Raw genomic sequence first — 10384 nt, 5'->3', positions numbered from 1 at the left:
GGGTAGTGAATGGTGTAGCTCATGAGCTTGCTAAGTTCAGCTTTTTGAATAAACATTCTGGTAGATGGGACAATGATCCTCCAAATTTCTTGTTAGGAGGATTAGCGAACGATGTAATCATTATTTGAGTTTAATAAAGCTTGCCATGATGGCCTTCCCTAAAAAAAAACTAGGCAACCATGAATAATAGATGTTTTTTTAGGGGTGTGCATAATAGATGTTTTCGCGTGCCAGTAGTTATATTTGGGTTCTGAAGGACACTTGGCAACTTGTGGATGGAAAGTCGCCGTTGGATGCCATTTGGACGATACGGATCAACTCAGCCCAGTTCATTTGACAGTTGCTGTCCGTCCACCAGCCACCGGAGACAGACACGCCGCACACAACGCCACTCGAATTCCCCACCGCCGCCGGCGTTGCCCCGCTGTCGCGGCGCCATGCTCCACCTCCGGCAGCGCTTCCTCTCCCACCTCCTCTCCGCCGCGCCCCCTCCTTCCACCTCTCCACTCCTCTCTCTTCACCGCCTCCTCTCTGCCGCCGCGCCCGTCAACCCTAGCTTCACCGTGGAGGACTACCTCGTCGACACCTACGGCCTCACCCGAGCCCAGGCCCTCAAGGCCTCCGCCAAGCTCTCCCACCTCAAGTCCCCCGCCAACCCCGACGCCGTCCTCGCCTTCCTTGCCGGCCTCGGCCTCTTCGGCGCCGATGTCGCAGCCGTTGTCGCCAAGAATCCACGGTTCCTCTGCGCCGGCGTGGGGGGAACTCTGGCCCCTGTCGTCGCGGGGCTCGCTGGCCTCGGCCTGTCAAATGCCGAGATCGCGCGCCTCGTCTCGCTCGCCCCAGACAGTTTCGCCGCAGATCCGTCGTCTCCAAGCTAGAGTATTACCTGCCACTCTTCATCTCCTTCGAAAACTTGCTCCAGCCGCTCAAACATGGCTCCTCCATCCTCGACCCTAACCTCGAGAGGGTGGTGAAGCCCAATGTTAATCTCCTATTACAGTGTGGACTAGGTGCTTGTGATATTGCCAAGCTCTTCATCCGTGTACCGAGGATACTTTGTGCCAAACCAGGGCGTGTCGTGATGATGGTTGCGCACGCCGAAGGTATAGGTGTGCCTCATGGCTCTAGAATGTTCATGCAAGCGCTGCACGCTGTCTCATACTTCAGCCAGCACAAGATGGCTGCCAAGCTGGACTACTTGAAGAAGACACTTAGGTGGTCATATACTGAGGTTGGCATTGCCGTGTCCAAGGCTCCGGTGTTGCTGACAAGGTCACATGATGTGCTGCCGCGCATGTCAGAGTTCCTTATCTTAGAGGTGGGGTTGGAGCCGGCCTACATTGCTCATCGCCCTGTTATGCTCACTTACAGCCTGGAGGGCCGACTCAGGCCCGCTACTATGTAATGAGGTTTTTTAAGAAAAATGGATTGCTAAGTCATGGCAGAGACTACCATACTATGGTCTCGATCAGCGAGAAGTTATTTGTGGAGTAGTTCATATGCCCTCACAATCAAGCTGCACCACATCTTGCTGAAGACTATGCAGCCGCTTGTGAAGGGGAGGTGCCCGCTAGATTCAGATTTACATAAACCAAAAATAGGCTATGAAAATTGGTAACTCCATTTGGAAGAACAGAATTTCTCTCGTCATATTAAGCTGGTAATTCATGATTGGGTGTTCTTTTCATGACTGCATTGTGGCTTGCCTGATAAAAGTAACAGTGTATTAAATTTCAAAAGTAACCAGTGAGTTTGTTTTCTCCCGACTAAAAGTTTGATTTGTTAACATGGTGGCATACTGTTGGAATATTTTTCTGAAGCTGATATCTTGGATATTACTTCCATATAGCTTGGCCTGCCTTGCATCTGTGCCCTCTAGCACAAACGGAAGTTGGTCGAATAAATTAGAGCAGTTCTCAACTAGTGATTCATCTGTTGCCCTGTCAAAAGATCAATTTAACAAGTGAATATATTGTGCAGAGTTTATACCTGTCGTCTTAGGTGCCATCTGCACATAATATTCAGACACACCCTATAAACATTAATGTCCTTCTGGTATCCGTTAATATAAGCACCTACTACTTTATGTGACCACTATTTTGCGTCGCCTCATTTCCTTCTGGTATTATATTCGTGATCACTGCATAATATATGTACCCTTCCATAAGTATTTTTTTTGTTTAGAGCTAATGATATCTCTGTGCTTTTTGTACATGTGGTAGTAATACGTCCATTTTATATCATGCTTTTATATCAATATTTATTGCATTGCGGGCTGTTACTACACATTATGTCACAATACTTATGCCTTTTCTCTCTTATTTTATAAGGTTTACATAAAGAGGGAGAATGTCGATAGCTGGAATTCCGGGCTGGAAAAGGAGCAAATATTAGAGACCTATTCCGCACAACTCCAAAAGTCCAGAAACTCCAGGAAAGTCAGTTTTTGAACATATTAAAAATATTGGACGAAGAAAGCACCAGAGGGGGGGCCACCCACCGTCCACGAGGGTGGAGGGCGCGCCCCCTGCCTCGTGGGCCACCTGGCAGGCCCCCGATGCCCATTTTCTACTATATGGTGTCTTTTGCCCTGGAAAAAATCATAAGGAAGCTTTCAGGACAAAGCGCCGCCGTCTCGAGGCGGAACCTTGGCGAACCTTGCCGCCGTCTTATTCGGTGGAAGATCATATGTTCAGATCCTTTATGCATATTAACACCCCTTTGATTATGAACAAGAATATGATTTGTGAGTAGTTACGTTTGTTCTTGAGGACATGGGAGAAGTCTTGTTATAAGTAGTCATGTGAATTTGGTATTCGTTCGATATTTTGATGAGATGTATGTTTTCTTTTCTCTAGTGGTGTTATGTGAACATCAACTACATGACATTTGCCATTGTTTGGGCCTAGGGGAAGGCATTGGGAACTAATAAGTAGATGATGGGTTGCTAGAGTGATAGAATCTTAAACTCTAGTTTATGCGTTGCTTCGTAAGGGGCTGATTTGGATCCATATATTTCATGCTATGGTTAGGTTTACCTTAATTCTTCTTTCGTAGTTGCGGATGCTTGCGAGAGGGGTTAATCATAAGTGAGATGCTTGTCCAAGGAAGGGAAGTACCCAAGCACCGGTCCACCCACATATCAAATTATCAAAGTAACGAACATGAATCATATGAGCATGATGAAAACTAGCTTGACGATAATTTCCATGTGTCCTCGGGAGGGCTTTGCTTTATATAAGAGTTTGTCCAGACTTGTCCTTTGCTACAAAAAGGATTGGGCCACCTTGCTGCACCTTGTTACTTTTGTTACTTGTTACCCGTTACAAACTATCTGTTGCCGATAATTTCAGTGCTTGCACAGAATACCTTACTAAAAACCGCTTGTCATTTCCTTCTGCTCCTCGTCGGGTCCGACACTCTTACTTATCTAAAGGACTACAATAGATCCCATATACTTGTGGGTCATAAAGACTGTTTTCTGGCGCCGTTGCCGGGGAGTGAAGCACCTTTGGTAGGTGAAATTTGGTAAGGAAACATTTATATAGTGTGCTGAAATTTACTATCACTTGCTACTATGAAAAATAATCCTTTGAGGGGCTTGTTCGGGGTATCTTCACCCCGACCAGAAGAGCAAAGATTTGCTCCTCGACCTACTGAACCTACTAAAAATGTTTACATTGAAATTCCTTCGGGTATGATAGAGAAACTGCTAGCTAATCATTTTACAGGAGATGGAACATTTCATTCCGATATGTGCCTAATCTATGTGGATGAAGTTTGTGGATTATTTAAGCTTCCAGGTATGCCCGAGGATGTTATTAATAAGAAGGCCTTCCCTTTATCTTTGAAGGGAAAGGCATTGACATGGTTTAGGATATGTGATGACATTGGATCATGGAACTACAACCGATTGAAATTGGAATTTTATTAGAAGTTTTATCCTATGCATCTAGTTCATCGTGATCGTAATTATATATATAATTTTTGGCCTCACGAAGGAGAAAGTATCGCTCAAGCTTGGGGGAGGCTTAAGTCAATGTTATATTCATGCCCCAATCATGAGCTCCCACGAGAAATTATTATTCAAAATTTTTATGCTCGGCTTTCTCTCAATAATCGCTCCATGCTCGATACTTCTTGTACTGGTTCTTTTATGATGAAGACTATTGAATTCAGACGGGATTTGTTGGAAAGAATTAAATGCAACTCTGAAGATTGGGAACTCGACGAACACTGGTACGCGTCGGTGCTATACAAACGGTTTTAAACCCCTTTCCGCGACAGCATTTGGAACCGTAACCTTGTGTGTGAGCAATTAGGGGGTCCTTCCCACACGACACAGAAACCGTCGGGGATAGGGACCCTACAGTACTCCTTTTCATTTATGGTCGCATTGACATTGCAGTCGGTATTCTGTGGTGCTACGTTTGCGATGCCCGACCCATCACAAACGGTTCACTATTATAGAACGTGTATGATAAGCATACAATCACACACATTCGCCTTTCACAAACCATATGCAATAACTAATTAAGCAGATTAGGAAATCGTCGTAGGAGTGTCGGATAGGATTACGAAACGTCGGACCGTCGTAACATCGTCGTACACGACAACTATCGCACACGCTATTTTGTGGTGCAATGTTTACGATGCATACTTCATCAGAAATAGTTCATGGTTGCGAATCATGTACGATAATGCAACTATCGCACATGCTATTCTGTGGTACAACGTTTATGATGCATACTTCCTCAGAAACAGTTCATGGTTGCGAATCGTGTATGATAAGGAAACTATCGCAAACAGTGAGTTTGCCAGCACCGTTTGTGATAGTCTGACATCGCACACACTTTGCAAACGGCAACTGTGTGCACGCTTGCACACCTTTCCTCTTTGTGAGCCGTCTCGGATTATGGTGTATATCGCAAATATTTGTATTTTACCAACCGTATGTGCCGTAACAACCTGGAGAGCGTAATTTCACCATAATTTAATTGCTGCTATATCAAATTGAAATTGAAATTGAATGTATGCTATAGCTTTATTCATATCCATCAGGTTCAGACAACCAATGAATTATTCGATTCATAGGTACACATCAAGAATTACATAAGAACCAAATAAAGAATGATGAGCCACAGTTGTATACTTGTACTATTAAAGACGGTAAAGAAAGAGGCAAAATACATTCTGATTGCTGAACAAGGTGAAGCGGAATGCCCATATTGTGCCGTTCTCCATGCAGAAGGCACACACAACTCTAATCCAACCCCTTGTGATGGCCGACCGCCCACCCTTCACGGTCTTCATGGAAACATCTAGATAATCATCGTGTTCTGGTAGAAATACTTTAACCTTTGCATGCCCACCAATCATGTAGTTTGAGAGGTAATCTTTAGTAAACTGCTTTGGGAACCACTGCAAAGCAAAAAATATTCAGGCATTGTCATCTAAACAACTCATTATGGGCAGTAAAAAGAAGGCTGCAGAGTTCTTACTTACCATCCTGCAGTTCACTGTTGTATTGGATAAAGTGTAAACAAATAGTTTAATTGCCATCTTTTGACCCATTTTACTAACAATCTTTATCAACTTCCTCACTTGATGTTGGTTCATCGATATCTCATTTCCCCATACGCAGAAAGGGTCGAAGCACGGATCTTTACTAATGACATATATACCTAAAAGCACCAAGTTAATATTAGAAGATAAACACCAATTGCACAATGATGTAGTACAACACTCTTATGTAATATATTATAACATCCAATACACTCACATATTAGATGAATTAACATCTTATATTATGGGCCGAAAGGAGTTTATTGCATTCTTACAAATTATCGGCTGATTAACTGCTGCTGTACCCATGGGTTAGAGTTAGTTTGAGCTAGTTCGGGCTCAAATATCCCTAAAGTATATCTAAACATGAGGGCTAGTTTTAGCTAGTTGCATCTATAATCCACCCAAAAAAACTATCCAACCCAAGAGGTGCTAATTGGAGCTAGTTCTCCTAGTGCATTTATTGTCAATCTAAGTATCTAATCCTGTCATCCAAACACCTCTTTGGATGGAGTTAGTTCAGGATTAGTCATGAGCTAGAAACTAACTCTAACCTCTAAGCTAAGTTGAGTATCCAAACAGGGTTGTGTTGTTATTGTTGTTGCTGCTGCTCTTCTACGTGTATCTAGACATCATCAGAACATTAAGGTAACACTCTTCCTTGTTGCTATGTAGCCTAGGATTGCGTATGTAGACATTAAGTACAGTGCATGTTGCTATGCAGCCTCAGATATATTACATATGACCCTAGTTAACCTAACGATAAATGGGTTGCAGATATATTTAGTTAAAACTCCGATTCACCGATTAGTCCCTTATCAGCCCCCGGCCTATATGGTACCAGCTACCGATATCCTGAACAGTGAGCATATAAGCCATGGGATGAAACTAACCTCGATCGGAAACAATAGTCGTTCCCAAAATTGTCCTGTGTAGGGACATCGGGAAGCATGTTAAGCACAACAGGCTAAACATCAACCAAAATTATCCATGGCGGACAAAATAATCTCCAAAAGATAGCTTCAGTGTGCAAGTTTAAGCGCGCTAGTAAAGCAAAACAAGTGAAAAGGTGTGTTAAATGCAACAGGCCTAACATTTAACAAAAAGCAAACATAGTCATTCAAACTGAAATTGGGCCAGTCTAAGTACACTGGTTATTGTTAAATAAAAATGGAAAGACGTGTTTAACTATAAAATGCAGCAACCAAATGTAGTCATTCATGCCCTGTTTGTTTCAGCTTTGCTTGGGTTTTAATCACCTATGAATTCGCTTTAGTGGCGAAGCTGTTTCTGCGGATCAGCTTCACCACCAAAGTACACTTTGAGGTGCTTCAGGAAATTGCACTAAAAATGACCCAAATCCAGATTCACCTTCACTGGCAAAGCTGATTCCACATAGCTGTTTGTTTCGGATTCCAGATTCGGCTTCACTGGCAAAGCTGAATCTGGTCCGAGAATCCGAAACAAACAGGGCCATAGTGGCTGAATCTGGTATTGATGAAATTGAACTGCACAGTTCATACTTGCACATATAGAACATCACATTGTGAATAACTAGAATAAACAAGGCATACTACGAACAACCAAAGATAGCATTTGAAACTGGACATATGATAACTACAAATAGCAGAACAATAAAAAAACTTTAAAAGAGGCATATGCTAGCTATAATAGGCTTAACAGCAAGCAAATATATGCATTCATATCGGTATGTTTAAAACTGGATTGATGAAATGTACTGCACAGTAAATAATTGCACATACAGAGCATTGCATTGTGAACAACTGAAATAAACAAGGCATACTGCAAACAATCCGATATAGCAGTTAAAACTGGACATATTCTCACTACACTCTCGACAAAACAAATCATGGGTTTCCCCCTGTGAAGAGGCACGACAAAACAAATCATGGGTTTCCTCACTTTTCACAGATGGGCTCATTCCCGTGGGAAGAGAACGGACCCTGGATTCGCTCCATGTTGTCGCAGATGGGCTCCTTCCCCTTGGAAGAGCACGGCTATAGGGTACCCTCCCTGATGTCGCAGACGGGCTCTTTCCCCTTTGAAGAGCAGATGGGCTCTTTCCCCTTGGAAGACTCGGAGAGGGTGCCCTCCTCGTGGTCACCGTCGATGAGGTCTGACTTGGAAGCTGTGGATCCCAAGCCAGCGTCGTAGTACATGTCCTTCAGAAATGACAAAAGGGGCTCGATGGAGATGTAGGATGGCAAGTTGTTGACATCGAGCCAGAGGAGATCAGCGGCGGGGCCATGCATGAGATCGACGGCGGTTGAACCCGAGTGGTTGGGGGTGGGCCACTTAACCTGTGACATAGCCAGCCTTAGGCCGTCACTGTCCATGACCTCGATGTCATAGCCGGCGGAAGAGACATGCCCGCATACTCTAGCCCGCTACCTGAGTTCCTGCCACCAGTAATGGTTGTCAACTTCCTCGGCGACATCGGGCGAAGAGACCGCGATACACCTCTTTTGGGCCAGTTGCTCCTCGAGCTCCATGGGAAGCATAGTCGGGCTTAGGCTGCGACGCTCTAGAGTGGGGGATGGGGATGGGGATATGGGGGAAAAGGGGCGTTTGGCAGACGTCATCTAAGAAACTCAGGGCGGCCTTGGTATGGAGATCGGTGGGTAAGCTGCACGGGAAAACCGACAGATGTTGACGATGGAGGTCTCGCGGCGGCGGTGGGGACCTTGCTAGGGTTTCGAGTGAGGAAGGGGGTGTGTGTGTGTGCGCGCACGCTCGAGGAGGTTTTGGTGTGTGTATGTGTGTGTGTGTGTGTGGAGGGGGGACGGGGGGTGTGTTTGAGGAAATGACGCGGGTACTGAAAATTTTACAATGCGGGAGTGAAATGTCGGGGCTAATGAATATTTTGATGATGGTGCATCCCACACGGTCCGGAGATAACAACCATGTGTTACGAAACAGAAAAACCCTTGAGGCGGGCAGATATTTTCTAGGGGCAGGCGGGATTGGGAACAAGAAACATCGCACACGGTCCAGAGATAGCAACCGTGTGTTACGAAACACAAAAACCCTCCTCAAGGCGGGTAGATATTTTCTAGGGATGCAGTGGGATTGGGAATAAGAAACATCGCACACGGTCCGGAGATAACAACCGTGTGTTATGAAACAGAAAAAACGCTCGAGACGGGCAGGTATTTTTGAGAGGGTGAGCCTCGTGGAGCCCAATGTACTATGTGGATGTGTGCGTGACAGGGGCACTGGCGTGGCACATGGTTAGTTTGAGTGAACCGTGTCTGTTGCGTCATCCGACTTGTCTAATGTTCATAAATTTGGCGAAAAATAACGCAGGAGAGGGTCAGAACATGAACACACTTGCATGTGGACCAAATTTATATGTATGAAAAGGGTGGTTTGATTTTCAAATACCAAATGCAACTTTGATGTCGCACCTATCTCACAAAGTGCAAGATATTGCTCCCCCCTCGTGTCGGCACGAAGGGAATCCTAAGCTATGAATGCATTCCCCGCCACCCGCCCCAACCGAGGCTCATCTAGCAAAGTGCGAAGTAGCTAGTAGCCCCCCCTCCCTCGTGTCGGCACAAAGGGAATCCTAAGCTATGAAGGGATGCCCCCCAACCGTGGTTCACCTAGTAAACTGCGAAGTAGCTAGCAACCCCCCTCATGTCGGCATGAAGGGAATCCTAAGCTATGAATGCATGCCCCCCGCCTCTCAACCGAGGCTCACCTAGAAAAGTGTGAAGAAGCTAGCAGCCCCCCTTCCTCGTGTCGGCACAAAGGAAATCCTAAGCTATGAATGGATGCCCCCCAACCACGGTTCACCTAGAAAACTGCGAAGTAGCTAGCAACCCCCCTCGTGTCGGCACGAAGGGAATCCTAAGCTATGATGCCCCCCAACCGAGGTTCACCTAGCAAAGTGCAAAGTAGTAGCCCACACCACCCTACACACACACTTTTAAGTCGTCGGGCCAGAGAGGCATCTCACCAAGATTGATCGTAAAACGGACCAAGAATAATCCACCTTGCTCGTACAACCTCTCTCTTGTTGTTGGTCAAAGTGATGGTCGTCCATGTGACCCCAGATAGGCTAGCTCGCCAATAATCACGCAAGTAGCTAGCTAGTCCCCTAAGACAACCACTGCATGCGTGTGGCCCAAACATATGTATGGATCAGGTGTGTTTTTTAGTACATAATGGAACAACTTTGGTGTGACATCGTGATTTCAAACTAGAAATCCCCACACTGAGTGAGGGTTAGGTTGATGATGCATATGTATGTTACACCACACTTCAAGCCGATGACGGGGATTCATGCATGCATGCGTGCATAGTATATGCGCTCAAACTTTAATTAGGTGTGAATCTCACCATGACCTATACTATGATAACAGAACCAAATGAAGAATTCGCCATGGTAACCTATCTTGTTGTCGGTTAAAGTGATCATGGATGTCCACGCGGGCCCATGAATATATAGGCTTGTCGCTCATAACCACGCAAGGGAGTGTACCGTTCGAAGACAACCACTACTTGCATATGTATGGAGGTGATGCGTGCATGCATGTTTGAATACCATTCCACAACATTGATGTGGCGCGTGCGTCGAAAATCGTACACTCTCCCCACACAGAGCGAGATCGGTTCATGACGTGTCATTGTACTAGCCACTTCAACTCGATGGGAGGGATTCATGCGTACACATGCATGCGTGTGTGCTCATATATATATATATATATTGTATTTACAAGCAAAAAGAATAACCCCCTCCTAAGTCAAATTAACCACTCTCGTTGTCAGGCAAAAAGTAGTGATGGACCAAGCG

General features: G+C 45.1%; 1 pseudogene; it reads left to right on the top strand.

The window, feature by feature from the left end:
• The first annotated feature begins 437 nt into the window (after positions 1-437).
• On the top strand, positions 438-1590 carry LOC119325007 (annotated as a pseudogene).
• Positions 1591-10384: the final 8794 nt, after the last annotated feature.

The sequence above is a fragment of the Triticum dicoccoides genome, chromosome 6B, assembly GCF_002162155.2.
Source record: "Triticum dicoccoides isolate Atlit2015 ecotype Zavitan chromosome 6B, WEW_v2.0, whole genome shotgun sequence".
NCBI classification, from domain to species: domain Eukaryota; kingdom Viridiplantae; phylum Streptophyta; class Magnoliopsida; order Poales; family Poaceae; genus Triticum; species Triticum dicoccoides.
This window is presented reverse-complemented; position numbering and strand designations above follow the sequence as displayed.